This window comes from Gossypium raimondii, chromosome 8, assembly GCF_025698545.1.
Source record: "Gossypium raimondii isolate GPD5lz chromosome 8, ASM2569854v1, whole genome shotgun sequence".
Lineage (NCBI taxonomy): Eukaryota > Viridiplantae > Streptophyta > Magnoliopsida > Malvales > Malvaceae > Gossypium > Gossypium raimondii.
The window spans coordinates 31,823,368-31,828,112 of NC_068572.1; the positions used below are offsets into that span (position 1 = coordinate 31,823,368).

Consider the following 4,745-nt stretch of genomic DNA (forward strand, 5'->3'; position numbering starts at 1 on the left):
TGTTCTGGAACGGGGGCTTAGACAGGGGAACCCTCTTTTTTGCATGAAAGCTTTTTCAAGATTGTTGATTCAGGCCCAAAATAAAAATTTGATAAGGGGAGTTCGGGCTAGCACTAACGACCCTAGCATTAATCATTTTTTTTATCGATGACGCACTCCTTTTTATCCGTAACAGAAAAAAAGATGTAGAGGAAGTTTTAAAAATTATAATGAATTTTACTAAAGTTTCGGGCCAGAATATAAACAAGGAAAAATCTATGATTATGTTTAGCCCGAAAACTCCCCATTCTCAAAGACAACTTTTTTGCAACATTCTTGGGATGCGTATGGTTAACAATCACGATAGCTATCTAGGCTTACCATTGCCAATTAGTAAAAAGAAGTCAATTGGTTTTACTAATATTATGAACCGTTGTTCTGTAGGATAAAGAGTTGGTCGAAAAGACTCATTTCATACGGTGGGAAAGAGATCTTCATTAAAGCCATTCTCCAATCTATTCCGACATATGCTTTTTCTGTCTTCCTTGCGCCTAAAGGAATCATTGAAAAGCTACAATCGAAGATGAGTCTCATGTGGTGGACGAGTAACGAGAAGAACCGTGGGGTGGGCCATGATGGCGTGGGATAGAATGTGCCACCCGCAAGGTATGGGGGGTCTTGGTTTCCGGGACTTGCACCTTTTCAACTTGGCCCTTCTTGGTAGACAGGTGTGGAGACTAATGCATTTTAAAGATACTTTATGCTTCAAGGTGCCTAGTGCCAAGAACTTTCCTGATGGGGACGTTTTTCGGCCAAAAGATTGTGACACCCCCTCGTACACTTGGTCCAGTATAGCTAAGGCCGCCGAAGCTCTTCAAGAGGGTTTTGTTTGGCTTGTCGGGGACGGAAAAACAATTGATATTCGAAGGGACAATTGGGGTTTTGAAAGCCTTAATGGTGATTCTATTTGTCAGTCTTTGTTGACCAACAATGAAAGAAAAGCGCAAGACCTGTGGGACCACGACCGCATGAATTGGAATAGAGATGAGGTGATCGAACTTTATGGTAATTTACTGGGGGATCAAATCTGTAATTTACCCATTTGCACAATGGTGTTACTGACAGAAGGGTGTGGTGTCATAATCCTCATGGTTTTTACAGTTCAAGTCGGCTTATTCTTGGCTTTCCCTCAAGAAGATAGGGTTTGGTCCTCACAGAGCATTTTGGAGAACCATTTGGAAACTAAAAAATGCTTCCTAAGATTCGGGTTTTCAGCTGGAGGGTCGGTCATAATATTCTTCCAACTTATGATAACATCTCTCGGATTCGTTAGAACTGTTCTAAAATCTGCCCTAGGTGCAAGAACAGAGAGGAGACGCTGATTCATGCACTGAAAGACTGCCCTTTGGCTCATGAAATTCTAACTTTCGGGGGACTTAATAATCGGCTGATCGAAGGGAGCTATGACCGGTGCATTGACTGGTTGGAAGATGTCCTTAGAGAGTTGGACGTTAAGGCTGCAGCGGACTTTTTTATTCTCCTCTGGAACTGCTGGAATAACAGAAATAAGTTGGTTTTTAATGGTAAAGACGATGAAGCGAGGGTGGTTTGGGAAAGGGCAAAGGCTCTTAGTCAAGAGTTTAGAATTTACAACCTGAATGAAAGACCTGTGATCCCTCCGACCCCGGTGAGCAAAACTTGAATGAAGCCCCCTTATGGTTATATAAAGATCAACTTCGACGCTGCGGTCCTGAATGGAAGAGTGGGGTTTGGTGTCATAGCTAGAGATTCGAAAGGTTTTGTTATCGGGGGCAGCAGTGGTTTTAAAGAAAAGATGATGAGTGCGGATTGGGCGGAGATGGAAGCTTTTGATGAGAGCTTGAAGATGGCTTCCATTCTTAATATTTCAAATGTTATTTTTGAATCCGACTGTGCAAATCTGGTCAACAAAGTCAATAAGAGGGAACAGGACATCACTATTATAGGTTGCTGTGTCAAGAATGCGTGCAAGGCTTTTAATAATTTTGACTCGGTCAAAATTAATTGGGCAAACCGGAGCAATAACCAAGTGGCGAATGTGTAAATTTGCTATTCAAAATAGTTGTAATTGTTATTTTAAAATGGATTATCCTTAGGAGATTCATGATATTGTAATAGATGGTGCAATAAATTGAGTTTGACGTTAGCATCTTTTTATCACAAAAAAAAAAACTTTTGAAAAGAGTTAGATTCAAAAAAAAAAAAAACTCTTGAAAAAAAAGTTATAATTCATGCCATTAGACCGGGTCAATTATATGTACTTAAATGAACTTAGTTGCATTTTTGGATATTATTTTAGCATTTTAGAAAATTGCATAAGAAGCTTGGACGATGCTTAAATATTATTATCTGTTACTTTTAATTGCTTGTGGTAGGGTTGTGTTTGGTGGTTTGATAGGTGTAGGTTGAGGAACGAGAAATAAAGGAGTGAAGGTTTGTCGAGGCAAAAGGTGAGACATTTTGTCAGCATGAATGCTGTGGCAATTCCAGGAAGACCGAGTCAACACTCAACGCATACCAGTTTTAGCCCAACTGTACTTGTACCAGAAAAATCTGCCTAAAAAAGAGGAGAAGATAATCCTGAGATGTTGGTTTTTATCCTAGAAAAAAAGAATTTAAAAAGAGAAGATAAACATGGGTTGTTGGTTTTACCCTAGGAAAAATGCTATAAAAAGCCAAAGGAGGCAACCCTAAATAGTGAATATGGGTGGAGATCCATAGGCAAAACAAGAGGGTAGCGGTTGAGTAGAGATGGAAAGAAGAATATGAAAGCAGTCCCTCTCAGCCACCACCGGACACGGTGCTGCTGGAGTGTGAACTGGACCTGCGAAAGTTGTCTTTTCGTCGTTTTTCTGTTATTTCTTAACTATTTCTCCATGAATTGATTTAATGAAAACGATGTTGAATGATATTTTAGTTTTGAATTTTATTTGCCAACCCATGAGCTAAATCTCATAGGGTTGGGATTACATGATGAAACCTTTATTTTATTTAATGGTTGAAGCATAGATCTAAATCAATTTACTGTTTCATTCAATTGTTTTTATTTCTAAATTGTATGCATGCAATCCCTAGACATAAACGACTGTGCAGCATGCCTATAAATTAATTTAATTTTGAAAAGTTGGATTAGTTGGATTAAAATTGAATGATATGAACAAATACTCAATAGATACTTGTAGTAGACTCTAGACAAAGAGCAACGTTCACACAGAAGGAAACAGTGTAAGGTACCGTATTAAAGGCTTATAAACACAGGCAAGGTAATTAAAGTTTTTGCTCTCGAAAGAAGCAGACCACTTTAGAACTCTTCTGAGTAGTAGATTGATTACAATTTTGCCGAGGCATTTCTGACAGTAAGGGTAGATTCTTAATAATTACAACCTTCCATATCAACCTCGTATATCCCTTATCCCTTACCGTATGTTTATCATATCATTCTTAGTTATTTACTTGATCGTTTACATAATATTCCTATAATAATTCTCATAATTGCCATTACATTTCTACTCTCGTTTTGCCATAACATTTCCAAGTATTCATTAATTCCACATATTCCATACATCATTATTCTTTTAATTGCCACTGCAAACTTACCAAGCTTTACTATAGCATTAATTGCATTTTATTATAATAACTTGACCACTTTTGTGCCTCAATCCAGTCCTCGTGGGAACGATACTCACTCATCACTTTATTACTTCATTCGACGTGTATACTTGCACAAATCGCATATCATTTCACACACGACAAGTTTTTGGCGCCGTTGCCGGGGATCGGCAATTTGGTGTAATTTGGTTTGGTTATTTTACTTAATTCCATTAGTTTTTTTTAACTTAGTTGTATTTAATTTCTACAAGTTTACCATCAGTGTTTGAGAAGGCGCATTCCTGCTAACAAAGAGTATCCTTTTGACCTAGAGATAAGAGAACTTTACGAAGAAGGCAAAAAGAATTGAGAAAAATGGCTAGGAACGAGAATGATCTTGGTCTCAATGATAATCTGAATGGTCAAGATGCTAATCCTCATGTTCATATGGTGATAGATGACTGAGATAAACCAATTCGAGAGCATGTTGTGCCAATTTTGGATGACCTAAATCTAGGGATAGTTAGACCACAAATATAGACATAACAGTTTGAGCTAAAACTAGTAATGTTTCAGATGTTACAAACAGTAAGACAGTTCAGTGGATTACAAACTGAAGATCCAAGACTGCATTTAAGACTTTTCCTAGAAGTTTATGACTCGTTCAGGCAACAGGGTGTTCCTGAAGACGCCTTGCGACTTAAATTGTTTCCATATTCTTTAAGAGATCGTGTGAGAGCATAACTGAATACTTTGCCGTTAGGAATAGTGGTATCATGGAATGATCTTTTCAAGAGATTTTTGGTACGATATAATCCCCAAAATATGAATGCCAAGCTTAGAAATGACATCACATATTTTCAGCAATTAGATGATGACACATTATATGAAGCTTGGGAACGATTTAAAGACTTGTCCGATGCATGGATTTTAGCATTGGACTTAGATGAAGATGTTTTATAATGGGTTGAATGCACATATGAGGATGGTAGTTGATGCCTCCACCAATGGTATTTTGTTGGATAAATCTTATAATGAAGCATATGAGATTTTGGAAAAGATTGCCAGTAATGGTTATTAATATCCTACAACAAGAGTTTGGATGGGTAAGAAAGCTGTTGGTATCATGGAACTTGATG

The 4,745-nt window shown here is 37.8% G+C and overlaps 1 long non-coding RNA gene and 1 other non-coding gene across 2 annotated transcripts; both read right to left on the bottom strand.

The window, feature by feature from the left end:
- Nucleotides 1-391: 391 nt before the first annotated feature.
- LOC128043121 (uncharacterized) lies at nucleotides 392-1,884 on the bottom strand. The gene is made up of 2 exons (XR_008198886.1): nucleotides 1,634-1,884; nucleotides 392-1,527 (listed from the first exon to the last, which is right to left on the bottom strand). It is a non-coding gene; the product is annotated as an uncharacterized LOC128043121 (long non-coding RNA).
- A 2,556-nt stretch (nucleotides 1,885-4,440) lies between these two features.
- Nucleotides 4,441-4,543, bottom strand: LOC128032140 (small nucleolar RNA R71). The gene has a single exon (XR_008188269.1). It is a non-coding gene; the product is annotated as a small nucleolar RNA R71 (small nucleolar RNA).
- Between the last annotated feature and the right edge of the window lie 202 nt (nucleotides 4,544-4,745).